This window comes from Canis aureus, chromosome 2, assembly GCF_053574225.1.
Source record: "Canis aureus isolate CA01 chromosome 2, VMU_Caureus_v.1.0, whole genome shotgun sequence".
In the NCBI taxonomy this organism is placed as follows: Eukaryota; Metazoa; Chordata; class Mammalia; order Carnivora; family Canidae; genus Canis; species Canis aureus.
Genome location: NC_135612.1, coordinates 73,236,279 through 73,249,761, shown reverse-complemented (window position 1 = coordinate 73,249,761; position 13,483 = coordinate 73,236,279). Strand labels below are relative to the sequence as shown.

The window sequence follows — 13,483 nt, the reverse complement described above, 5'->3', positions numbered from 1 at the left end:
AGCAAAGAACCATTCTTTAAAAGCACAAGGAACATTGAGAGGGCAAAGGAAAATACTTCTGTTTTTTTTTTTTGGATGAGAATAATGACAACTCTTGAAAAATCAATCTTTTTCAATAAGGCATGTAGAATCCAGGCAAACAGGCTGGCTACCAGCCTGGGGTAGCCATCTGATGTGAGAGACCTGACTAAGAACTAATATTTAAGTGATATAGATGTATCCTGTCATTACGGATACTGAAGATACTGGCAAAATTCAACTGACTACCATCGCAAAAGTGATTTATGGAACCAGGTCATGCCATTTATTGCCTGGGCAATCTTGAACCAGATACTTAAGCTTTCTCTGCCTCTGTTTCCTCCTCTGCAAATGGAGATAACCATGGTACCTACCTCATACTTGTTAGGATGATTAAGTAAAAAAAAAAAAAAAAAGCACATAAAGCATTTCACTGGAACATGTTAAATGCTCAGTAAATAGTAGGCCAAGTGTGACTGTTGTTCTTAAATTATTATCATGAGAGGGTTAAAAGGAGCATGAGAGCAGAGAATAGTAAGCTGAAGGCCAATGCAGCTTTGTGGCACTGTCATGAAAAGTTCCCATCACCCTGAAACTTTCCACTAGGTATTTAGCTTTGGTCATATATCTTTCTAGATGTCAACAGTCCATCATGAAATGACTTGCAAGGATTCAGAGCAGAGTCAGAAAGGGCAGAAAGCTGAGAGAAGTAAGCACAGTGGAGGGCCGAGGCCAAGAGGTGAGCACCCACAAGATCCCTACTTCTAGTTGGGATGGACCTCCTCCCAAAGATGTGTAGTCGGCTCCTCCACCCCACTGCAGGCACATGAGGAAGCAGGGCTTCCAGCAACGAGCAGAAGGCAAATGCTCATTAAACCTGGGTATGGATGCTGATGTTAAGGACCATTGAACATTAAAATCACTATTGGGTATTTTAAAAAACAGACTTTACCTCCTTCCTCTTCTCTGTGAGGACTTTCCTGAATTTTGTATTTGGATATGCACCTCGTCCAAGCGTTCTATCCCTCTTTTCTGCTTTATTTTTCTTCCTAATAATTAGCACAGTGGAACATAGTCTATTACTAATTTATCATGTTCATTGCCAGTCTCTCCAGTAGATGCAAACTCACGAGAGCAGGCTCTTTTATTTTTGTGGTTGTTCTTGTTCACTGCTGTCTCCTCAGGGCCTAGGATAGTGCTTGATAAATAGTGGAGCAAGTGTTCAATAAATATTTGTTGAATGAGAAAAGAAGGGACAAATTTCACTTAAGGAGTTTGTAGTGTACGAACAGAGGACCTCAGAAGGTCTGTCTGAAGATTCTGGGATTTTCTAATTATGCATAAGCATAAAGTACTGTTAAGAACTTGATTTTAAAACTTCTAGATCTTTAGGGTGCCTGGCTCAGTTGATAGAGCATGTGACTCTTGATCTCGGGGTCGTGAGTTTGAGCCCCTGGTGGGAGTAGATTACATTTTAAAAATTCTAGATTCTTTTAAACTGTTGAGACAATAAACACATGACGTGAGAATCCTATGCATGATATGTAAGGTTGTATGACTTTATCAACCAGAATTTGGGCACTGGCAAAGCTTCTCAAATGATGAAATTTAACACTTGTTATTCAAGGAGGAGATGGGGTGGAGGAGATACACTCCAGAAGGCGAAAGTGCAAAACAGGTGTGGCTAATAATAGCCAGCATGTAATGAGCGTCTACTAAATTTCAAGGACTCAACAGCTTTTTAATAAAATCCTTCTAAGATAGATATTATTATACCTACTTTCCAGACGGGAAGATCAGGGCCTTATCCTTGCAATTAAATGGAGATGGGATTTGAATCTTGCTTTGTCTGAATTCAAATGTATACTTTCTCTGACATTTCAGGTTGCCCCCGGGGTGCAGGCTTTAACTTGTTCCTTCCAGAACTGTGCGGGAGATCTGTTATTTTGAAGAGATGGCAAGTTAGCACTCATCGGTCTCTGCCTTATAACTGAAACATTTGCTCTGAGCATTTGCTCAGAGCAACCCCCGCTCTGAGCAGGTGTGCTGAGTTGCAGTTACCCTGTGATGTTTGTGCCCAAACTGAAGATCCCTATCAAGGCAACGAGTAAAATATGAATGTGAGAAGAAGTGGTGATGGCCTTCTTCTTCCTCTTTTTAAAACAAATCAGAATTTCGACATCAGAGTGAATGTTGTGCCCTTTGCACGGGTCCCCTGGGAGTTTAATGCACTTGACCCAAAGATGCTGCTCTTACATCATGTTTCAAGCTGGTCTTCTGGATTTTCTCTGAGCCCGAGGCACATTACTTTACATTTCTTCAATGATAGCAAGCCTTTGTCCTTTTCGGGTGGATGTGATTTGGGGAGACAGCCCTTTGGAGCTTCATCCAGTGAATAAGGTGGGTGACCAAGGCAGATTATATTTGGAGTTAAAAACACTTGTGAGCAGCGTGGAGTGATTCTGGTTTTCTTTTTGTAATTTACTAACCCGTGTCAGAAGGATATTGTACAAAGGTTCTCAGAGTGCTTTGACTCATGCCTGCAGTGTTGGGAAAGTGCCTCAACTGCCAAGCAACTGCTTTGAAGGGTAATGGTCATCTGACTACATCAGCCCTAGGCTGACAGGTAAAGAAAGAAAAGTACCATAGCTTTACAGCCACAGCTTGAATGACTACTTTGGGTGCTATCATCTTCTGCAACAAGAGCCTGCATCATTCTGAGTTATGGCTCTGCAATAAAAAGAACCAGGATGTAAATGTTTGCTAGATCCACATAGTTATACAGAGCAAACAAACCCGGTTAAAAATTGGCAGCTCAATCCCAAAAACCTTATATGCGCTAAACAAGAGCAGCGTGTTACATTACAACAGTCGAAGAGAAGATAAATGATGAGAAGAACAGCGGGGGAAATGATGGTTCTGGCAATAAGAGGGGAGCTAGAAGATGCTTGAGATGATATTCTTATCTGGGGAGGGCGGCTGTTGTTTATAAGGAGTTAAGATGGGTGAAGGAGAAATTGTTCATGTGATTTCCAAGCTGGTGGCATTTTAAGATATCTTAATTTTAGAATTTTAAAGGGCATTTTACAGGAATGTATTTTGCTCCCATGTCTTTACATCAGAATTAAGCTCTTTCTCTTACAAAGGGCTAACATTTTACAATCCCCTTCGTGAAATCTCTCAATCAGAAGGAACGTGTGTTTTGGTTTAATACAGTTATCACACAATGGGGAGCTGGGTAAGAATAATCACAATATGACTAATGCCCTAGGTTTCAAAGCATTCAGATGAGGTTTTAATACATATTTTCCATCTCCAGAATCCAGTGCAATATTTTATCTTATTAGGTAGCATATCACAGGTGAGGGGGTCTGTGTAAACATTAAAAGCTACCCACTAAATCTAAATCATCTCAGTTAATAAGTTAATAGTAAGAAGAAGGGGGAGACATCTTACTAATCCAGGGTAGAAATAGTTTAGTAAATGATTGGTGTCGCAAGGTTTCTGAGATTTTACTATTTGCTATGATTATCACTGTCATTAAGGGTTCTTTTTGGAATAAACAGCAAAGCGCCTTGGCAATGGGCAAGAATACCACTTATGCATGAGTCCAGGGTACACAGATGGTTGTCTTATTATGTACATAAAAATCCTCAGTAAAAGAGGTCCTTGTTCTTAGGACACCATTAAGGAGAAAACAGACTGTGCTTCTACCAAATCAGAGGGCATTTCAAATGAAGGTATTTTGAGAAAGCAGATCCTGATCTTTACCGGATTGTGTTTGCCTGGGAATCTCAGACGAGCACCCAGGAGACATAAAATGGGCTTGTGGCCCTCGGGGGCTCTGGCTGCCTCTCCCTCCCCACAGTGGCCCAGCTCCCTCCGTGGGGAGACAGCGGGGTGAAGCATCAGGACAGCTGGATGGGGTAAATCTCTGTTCCGTGTTTCATAGGCCAGAGTTTCTTCAACCAGCTGAGGACTCCTTGGCCATAAGACATATTTGAAAATGTTTACCACTTAGAGCTACTGCAAGGTTTCGATGAGAGAATATGTCTTCGTTCAGCAAATGGTTCTTGCGTGACTGACGAGTCCATGCCTGAGATACACCAGGGAGCAAGGCCAGGCCCCTTGAGGGCCTTGGAAGTGGACTTTACAAGGCTTGTTTGGTGGGGGCTCTGGCAGTGGCAGCTTGGGTGGTGTAGCAGCTCATGGGAAGTAGGATCCCAGACTATGGCTTATAACAAGGGACAGTTCCCTACCAGGAACCCCATGCCCCTGGCTTCCTTCCTGCCCACCACTCTGAATTCCCTAGGATCTCCCCCAACCTCGGTCCCAAGGCTGGATTATGTAGCATCAGAACAGACACTCCGAGAGGTTTGTGTGTGTGTGTGTGTGTGTGTGTGTCTGTGAGCATGTGGTATGTACACGTATTTTAAGTCATTTGCTTCCACCCCTCAATACTACCCCTGTCTATTAACAAAATGAGGGGGAGAAATCGAGAAAGAGAGAGAGAGAGAGAGATACGGAAACACAGAGAGAGATTGGGAGAGAACCAAAAAGAGAGATTTCCAGAAAGGGAAGAAACTTAGATTCCTCTCCCCAACCCGCTCTCACCCCCAGCAAGAAAACCCCCTCTGGGATTAAACTGTATGTGGAGATGAAAGGTGTGGAAGAGGCTAAAGGAGAAACTTTGTCATATCAGGAGCAGGAGGAAGCACAAAGTCTACACGAGGACACCAGAAATGACAATTACCGTACACACAGGGAGCCAGGCCATCAGAGGAAAAGAGGTCAGGCAGGGAGCCCTGAGTCAAAGGGGAGTCTCGCAACCAGACACAGCAATGCCCTTCCCAGCACCATCCAGGAGGCAGTGGGAATGCTTGGACCGTCGGACACACCCCACCTAGCCTGACCCTGGGAGTTCACGTGTTCCCTTTGGTGGAGAAAATGTATAAGGCCCGAGGCCTCTGCCTGTGGCACCTCTTGCTTTTTTTTTTTTTTTTAAAGATTTCATTTATTTATTTATTCATGAGACACACACACACACACACAGAGAGAGAGAGAGAGAGGCAGAGACACAGGCAGAAGCAGGCTCCATGCAGAGAGCCCGACGTGGGACTTGATCCACAGTCTCCAGGATCACGCCCTGGGCTGAAGGCGGCACCAACCCTCTGAGCCACTGGGACTACCTGGCACCTCTGGCTTTGTGTCTCAAAGGGCAGAGTCTCGTCTCACCTTCTACAACAGGTGGAGAAGGGACTGTCCATGCAGGTGGCTGTCCTTGTCTGACTCCCTTGCTGTCTCAAGGGACGAGGGCACAGAAAGCCCCTGGGTCTCTTGCTGGAAGTGTGACCAATTTTGAACTCTTTGCCGCCCCCAATCTTGTAGAAGATTGAATGAAAAAACTCTTCTAGCCCCCATTTTCTACAGAAAGTCTGAAATTGATCTTCATCTCTGCATTAAATTGGCGCCTCCCGCAGCGTGAGGGCCCGTGCACCCTGTATTAACCACCGCCTTCCGGCACACCCTCCCCTACTTGCGCCCTGGGATTGCATTTCGTCAACTCTTTCGGGAGATGAAATCAGCCTACATGGAGAAACAGCGTAAGGGACCACCCTACAAAACTTGTTGCTGGCGGGGTTTAGTGTAAGGACAGTGTTTCATTTCAGCCTGGACGTCCTCTCTATGAGGATCCAGAGGCCACATTTCCCTCTAGTCTCAGCATCCTGAGCAGCACAGTCATTTTATTGACGGAGCACTCGATTTTTTATGTGGTAGAATTTGACATCTTGTATGGTTGCTTGAAAGCTTAGAACCACATGGCATTTATTTTCTGCACCAACCTCACCTCTGGTTTTAGAATTTTTGTCTTCATTTCTCTTGGCGTCATCTTTTCATTTCTCATTTTTTTTTATTGGTTTTATTTTGCTAAGGTGTATGTATCTTTACAAGCTGCCCTAAATCTTTTGATGAACAAAACCAGAGGTGACTAAAGGATCCACAACCCCTATGTTCCACTTACCTAATGATATCATGACGGTGATCTGGCTTTCCACGGAGAATAAGGCACTTGTCAGAGAGCTCAAGGATCTCGCCTGGCAAATTGAGTTCTTACTGCACGTTGGCAAATTAACACTTGGGTTCACGTAATAACCTCTTATGGGCTTAGTGAGTGTGTGTCCCTCTCTGAGAATGCTCACCTTGCACCATTTAGGCCGGCCACTGCCGCACTCTAGACATATTAGTCCTCCTCAACTCCCTGGAACATGGCAAACTCTTTCCTATCTCAAGGACTCTGCACATACAAGTGCCTCTGCTTGGAAGGTCCTTCCTCCCACTCTCTCCAGGCCTCTCCTTCTCATTATTAGAGTAGCAGCGGCATGTTAGGCTGATGGGGGCCGGGGTGGGGGGCGGGAGGCATATTAACACCCAGGCTCCAACCCAGACAAATTAAACTAGAATCTCTAGGGGTGGAGTCTAGGCACTGCTGTTTTTTAAAAACTTCCCAGATGATTCTAATTTTTAGCTGGGGCCGAGAATCATGGTTGCAGGTCTCGGCTTAAATTTAAGTTAGCTTCTCAAAGAGGCCCTCCTGGACTACTTGTAGGACATAGAGATTGTCTTGCTGTTTAGCTTAGCTTCTTCTCTGCTTCCTTTGTAATAATCATTACAATTTGTAATTATTACATTTATTTGAATGGTTTAGTTTGTCTAGCCTCCACCCCCACTCCCTGCCTTCTGCCCTCCCCCCCCCCCCAGTTGTCCCCCGCCAACTAGGACATAGGTGCTGTGAGGACAGCAAATATATCTGTCTTGGTCTCTGTGCTTTTTCTTCAGTGTACAGTGTCAGATGCATAACAGTTTCCTGAATTTACAATGACGAAGATAATCCTCAAATGATGCTACTGGTCTGCGGGGTCTCCTGGAAGTCAGTGAGGCTCCTCGGAATATTACAAGAGAATCTACGTCAATGCTCAGAGGCTATTTTAACTGGTAAACGGTTGCATACACTTCCCATTGACCTGACTCCTGTGTCCCAGGATTTTTCCAGTGAGATCTATAAATAAATCCTGATTCAGAGCACCTCCTTTGTGTGCATGTCCTTCTCCTTCCCTTGATCTTAACCATTCTGAGTGAGAGATGCACCTTGCTGATCTCTGTGTTCTCACCTACTTCAGCACCCGGCACCAAATCCTACACAAAATTACTGGCTCTACAGGTAGCTGTTGACTTGAATGGAGTTTGCTTTATCTTCACGGCAATAGATATTTTGACTAAGATTTTCACTAAGATTTCAAGGATTTGAGGCATGGGGCATTGTGAGCATATCATGAAAGTTAAATTTGTTGGTCTAGGCAATCTCACCATAATCTACATGCAGATGGTCTCTACACACCTGGATTGCACAAAAGTTAAAAAAAAAAGTAAATTTGTGTTTGGAGGCAAATAATGAAACTGTGAGGAGTCTGAAAACGACTCAGTCACCTACCTCATAACACAGGTGCTGGTCCAAAAAAGGGTGAATTCCTGGTGGTGCTGCTTGAGCTCTCACTCTGGCTGAGTCAGTTCTTTCTAAATTATTGTTTGATAGTTATTAATAAATCAAAGAAAAACAAACCATCCACCTACTGTTTTCCCTCCATAGTTGGTATGTTCCCCAAGTTGATGTGTATGTTCTAAGGTGCTTTTTTCCCCTAAGTTGAAATTAACTAAGACCAGTTAGAGAGGTGGACACTTTTTTTCCCCCCTTTTTTTCTGCTTGCTTTCACTTCCTTAAGGAATCATCTGGATTTTTCATTCTTCCTTTCCTCAGTTTTACATTGGTGATTTGTTGGTGGGAAATGGAGGGGCCTCTTATTTCGGCAAGTTTTCATATTGTCATGGAGAGAAATGCACGTGCGAGTGCACAGACGCTCACACACACACACACACACACACACACACACACGGGTAAACCCACACAAATGAAATCCCCTCTTCAGAGAAGCCAGCTACAGGAAATTGACTTATGCACAGGAACTTGCTAATCTCACTCGTCACATTCTGATGGTTCCTGCCACCTCAGTCACCGAGCACACTAAACTCAACCATCTTGGGTTGAATTCTCTTCCAGCTCACCTCTTATATTTTTAGTTCTTCTAAAGTGTAACAGTTATATTCTTGGGGAGGAAGAAAAAGTTGATCCCAGAAGGAAATCATAACAGTAAAAGGGCTTGGACAGCTTTTGCGTTTACTTACCTGCATTGAACAAATTGACATCCGGAGTCAGTCATTTTCGTGTCAAGAAACATCTTCGGCATTCTACAATAGGTAAGGCTTTGGCTTCTTTAAAAATACTTTCTTCTTTAAAAATTTTCCTTCTTTAAAAAGAAAGCTCTCCAGTGTATTTAGTTTTTACTCTGGGCTAAACACAGTAATTATCTTGTGCTACCTGTTGTAAAGTATGAAACCATATTAAGGAGGGAAGGGGACTTGCTCTGGTATCCAACTCTCCCCCGACCCCCGCCATGCTAACAAGATGCATATAGTTTTTTCAATGTTACAAGTTATAATAGTTGGCTTTTGTTTTTTTCAGATATTCTCCTAGAGAATCCAAATGCTTGTGACTGACTGTAACTGAATTAAAATATTTGGGTAGTTTAAATATCACCCTATGCTTGAGAAGTAAATGTAAAGATCCTTTCAGTTATACAAATAAGAGTTTTAAAATTTTCTAAATCAGAAAAGAAACCAACCAAAATCCTGATGATGAGGATTTGGATCTGGGATTCCTAGTTCGTCTGTTTCACCTATGGACAATACTCAAATCCTCTTTCTACAAGTGGTATATGATGCATAAGGATTTATTTTTAAGTTAAATTAAGTTTTTGAGGGGATTTGATTCGGAGACATGCTGTGAGGTATCATCCATAGCCTGGGTTATATAGCTAAATAACGCTAGAGAAACCACTAGTTTTAGGAGCTTTTCCTAAGTTAAAGCTGCCATTGAAATATTCAAACAAGCAACAAATAGTCAATAATCACTTATTGATTCCAAGCTACTGCTGTGGAGGATATAAAAGACATATGAGGAATTCTCTACCCGAAGGAACAAGGAACTTAGAGTCTAGTAACTGTGGTGAGAAGTAAAATTTAGGAAGCAGAGCAAGATGAGAACTGAGTGAATACTGGGATGATGTGGGCTGTAAGTTATAGGAGTTCCAAGAAGAGGGTTTGAGGGTAAGCTAGAGTGGGCCTGGAAGACCTGGCCTTGGAAGGACATGAGATTTGAGCAGGTGGAGAAAGGGGAGATTAATTCAACAGGAGGACTGTATGGGTAAAGGCACAAAGGTGATATCGACGGGATGAGCAGTCCAGTTGAGGAGACTGGCCCCCAAAAGAAGAAAGTTTATTTTTACACATTTTCAGGAAATAAGCTTGGAATATTCAGATGTAGATGGGTTACAGAGGACTCTGAGAGGCTGCTGAGCAGAACAGATGCCTTTCAATAGCGTTCTGGTCTTTTTATGCCATCAGGTTCCTCTCCTCAGCTTTCACAGCTCGCACAGAATTCCAGGTGACAGGGAGCCCAGAGATCCTTGCCGCTTCATGTTGGGGCTACTTTATTCATCTCCACGTGTGTGATCTTCCACTTGCCTTCCCCCCACTGTCTTCCCTTACTACGCCATTTATATGGAGAAAAGTTCGTGTGGCTGGGGGCTCCTGTGACCTCCATTTCTGGTTATTACATGTCAATCACCCAGTATTAAAGTGGCCTTCCTCTTGGGAGGATGAGTTGGTTGACAGAGCGAGTTTCTAGTCTTCAAAAGCCAGTCCAAAAATTCCACGAAATATGTGTTGTTTCCTTTGCATATCTGAATGAGATGTTATAGATTAGCTGGTACTTTTTAACCTGAACTGTGAAAACTTTGCATCCATCTAATAACAAAAATACAGTCTAGTGAACCAGAACCCAGACTTTGGAGCCAGATTACTTTGTGTTGAATCCGGTACTGTTGCTTCTGAGCTGTAGGAACGAACCTCAGACACACATTCTTCAATCCTCAGATTAAAAGCAAGTATTTGTAAAGCAGCTTTAATAACTGAAAATACCTATGTCAGAGTTGTTGTAAGGATAAAATTGAGATAAAAAATATGTAAAACATTTAGCCTAGTGCCAGGTATAAAATAAACTGTCAAGAAATGCAGCTATTGTAATTGTTATTAAGGACTTGGTGGGGATACGAGAGTGAAGATGATATGGTCCCTGGTTGGGAACAAGATATCTGTAAAGGGACTCTTTTAATGCCAGTGTTCCTTTCAAAGGAAAATGGGGCTAATGGATGAAAGCTGGAAATTAATGTTTTTTGACCCCTAAGTAAGGAATAAGCACATGGCTGGCTATTTTATAGTAATAATGTATATGAAAAAAGGAAAACAAGATGAGAAACTGATTTTTTAAGCCTTTCCATGTCTGGTTGTTGGACTTATAAGACAACTCTCTTAGTCACTGCTGTGTTAATTGTGAACATCTGGGCCTGAGATTGCTCCCTGAATGCTTTGGGTGGAATTTTAGAGGCGTTTTTGGCATTAGGGGCAGAGGGTGGCTCTTCTTTGTCCAGCTTAAATTAAATTATTTAATTTTATGGTATTTTAATTTTTGTGCTAGCAAGGCATAGCCAAAAATCTATTTCTATTCATTGACTATTTTGACAAAGAGTGCCCAAAGTGCTTATATGGGTTCTAGATGCTTGGGTTTTGGGTGACCCAGGATTGAAAAGCATCCTGCTTTCCTGTTTCACTCTCCAGACTAGAGACAAACATCCCATTAAAAAAAATGCAAATATGGTCAATATGTTCATTATACAGGGGTTTCTAAATTATATGTACAGATTACCTTGGTCAAATAGTAATATTGTTTCCCTTCTAGAGCCCTACTAGTAACAGAAGGGAGGAAAGTTTGGGGCTTTGTGTATGCGAAGGAGTGAGCCCAAGTCTGGATGGGATGCCAAAGTGGAGCATGACAGAAGGCAGCATGATGGTAGAGGATGCTGGGGTGGGCAATACAACCAAGGAGGGTGTCCAAGAGGCAGGTGGATAGGTGCCAGAAACAAAATCTCCTCCTATGTGGCTCTTTAGTCATTTAACTCAAGCAGCTGCTTGAAACTTCGAGCAACCTCTTGGTGCTTTGCATACGAACATGTACTATTCCCTGGATATGAACAGTTGTTCAGAGATGATTTGTTTTATTTGGTTCTGGCCTGGAATCATAGGTCCTAAAGCTGGCTGGACATCAAAACCACTTGGGGGAGTTTTTAAAAACTAGTAATTCTCATGTATCGCATCACAGCCCTGGGATTTGGTCCAAGAATCTGTGATAATCAGTACAAACACTTTCCCCCAGGTGACTTGGAGGCAGTTGTTCTATAGGTGAGCATTTGAAAGTCATTTATCCAGAACTCTTTTATCAAGATGCCAAGCACCAAGATGGTAAGTTTAGTAAGTCCTGAAATGAGGCAAAATGATCTCTTTGTTGTGATTAATATCAACATACAAAAGTATTTTCCTTTTTTTTTTTTTTTTTAAGATTTCATTTATTTACTCATGAGAGACACAGAGAGAGGGAGAGACATAGGCAGAGGGAGAAGCAGGCTTCCTGCAGGGAGCCTGATGCAGGACTCGATCCCAGGATCCCAGGATCCCAGGATTACGCCCTGAACCAAAGGCAAATGTTCAACCACTGAGACACCCAGGTGCTTCTTTGTTTTGAATTTATTTCTTAGGAGAATCCTAAGGGTGAGATGACTGAGTTAAAGGTGTGAGCATATTTAGAGTTTTCATCCACCATATTTACATTTTAACACTCAAGCAGTAGGGCGCCACTTAAAAACTTCTGTTATATACATGTAGAGGCTGTTCATTATTACTCAGGGAAACCCAAAGAAAAGAATTTGCTCTCAAGTGAGAAAGTGCCAAATCACCCATTTCTCTTTTCCAGTAAAACAGAATACTAATGAATTACTTTCGGAAGAAAATTTCAAAACATTACAGAACACTCAATTGCTTCTTAGAGCATAAATTGGAGCCTTCTTATCTCTATACTTAATTTCTTGTAACACTGTAGTCAGCAGTGACCTCTTCCCCATTTCGTAGAAAAGAAAACCAAGGAAGAGAGTGGTTAAGTAACAGGCAGTATGGTTCTCATCATGTTTGCCAAGAGAACTGCGTATAGTCAGCCACTCAGTCATTGTTTGAGTTAGTAAATAATTGAGTAGTTGTTGTAGGTGACCCCGTTAAAAAACCACTAGTGAATAAGTGCATGAAGAGAATATTGTCCAAATTGGGGGAGGGTGAGTGGAATTAATTGGCTCAGATAGACCTCCTGCTCTCTCTCTCTCTCTCTCTCTTTTTTGCATTATGCTTTATTCATTATATATTTGTATAACTTGCTAACTTGAAAGCATGGTTATTGTTTGTGACAACAGATGGGAATAGGAGGAATTTCAATGGTTTCAGTTAAAAAAAAAAGACGTGCTCTTGCAAGTGAAATATTTGTAGTGGTGTGCAGGAGCCTGCCTGTACTTATTTGCAAGAGCCAAATGTAATATTTCCAGAAATTTTGCAATTTTGTTAAACACAGTTGCCATTAAAAATTAAATTCTATAACTTACAATTAAATAAGTTATGTTAAAAATAAAGGTAATAAATACTCAAAATTTATTACTTCCTAGTTCTTTACTACATTTTACTATTACCAATGTTCTTTTTTTTTTTTTTTTAAGATTTTACTTATTTATTCATGAGAGATGCAGAGAGAGAGCGAGAGAGAGTGAGAGAGGCAGAGATACAGGCAGAGGAAGAAGCAGGCTCCACGCAGGGAGCCGGACATGGGACTTGATTCGGGGTCTCCGGGATCACACCCTCGGCTGAAGGCGGCACTAAACCACCGAGCCACCGGGGCTGCCCTATTATCAATGTTCTTGAGCTTATTTCCATTTATCTGTTTGATAGAAACATTATATAATAGTGTGCTACTGAGCATCTCTTTCCAACTTGCATTCAAGTTTGTAGCTTGAAACTGGCCATTATAGGAATATTTACACCAAGGAAATTGGCAAACACTATAAATCAGGCTCCCTACACTTTTTTGAGGAGAGGCTATTAAACATTTTATCAGTATACCACTGAGGGGCTACGTAAAATACAAATATGGCAACTAGGCAATATGTGTTAAGAAGCGTTAAAATGTTCATACATTTTGATCCCTTAATTCTATCCCTGGGATAGATTCTAAATAAATAATTCAAAGAAGGAAAAAATAATATGCAGGAACATTGTCACTCATAACCGAACTAAGGAATAATGATTCTGGCAGCATTTAACTCCACGGAATACTTTGTAGTCTTTAAAGGTAAGGACTTTATGATAGCTATTACCATATATTTGGTATGGTGTTAAATTAGAAAAACAGGATTAAAATTTTCAC

General features: G+C 41.8%; 1 protein-coding gene across 4 annotated transcripts in view; it reads left to right on the top strand.

Annotated features, from left to right (window-relative positions):
- Positions 1-13,483, top strand: part of RHOH (ras homolog family member H) — a 53,703-nt gene that overhangs the window by 4,953 nt on the left and 35,267 nt on the right. For 2 of the 4 annotated variants that reach the window (XM_077878987.1, XM_077878984.1), the window contains exon 1: positions 7,876-8,328. The gene's annotated coding sequence lies outside the window, so the exon portion shown is untranslated. Of the gene's footprint in view, positions 1-1,902; positions 2,419-7,875; positions 8,329-11,401; positions 11,488-13,483 lie in introns of those variants that run through there. The other 2 variants (XM_077879002.1, XM_077878992.1) reach the window with 2 other exon arrangements.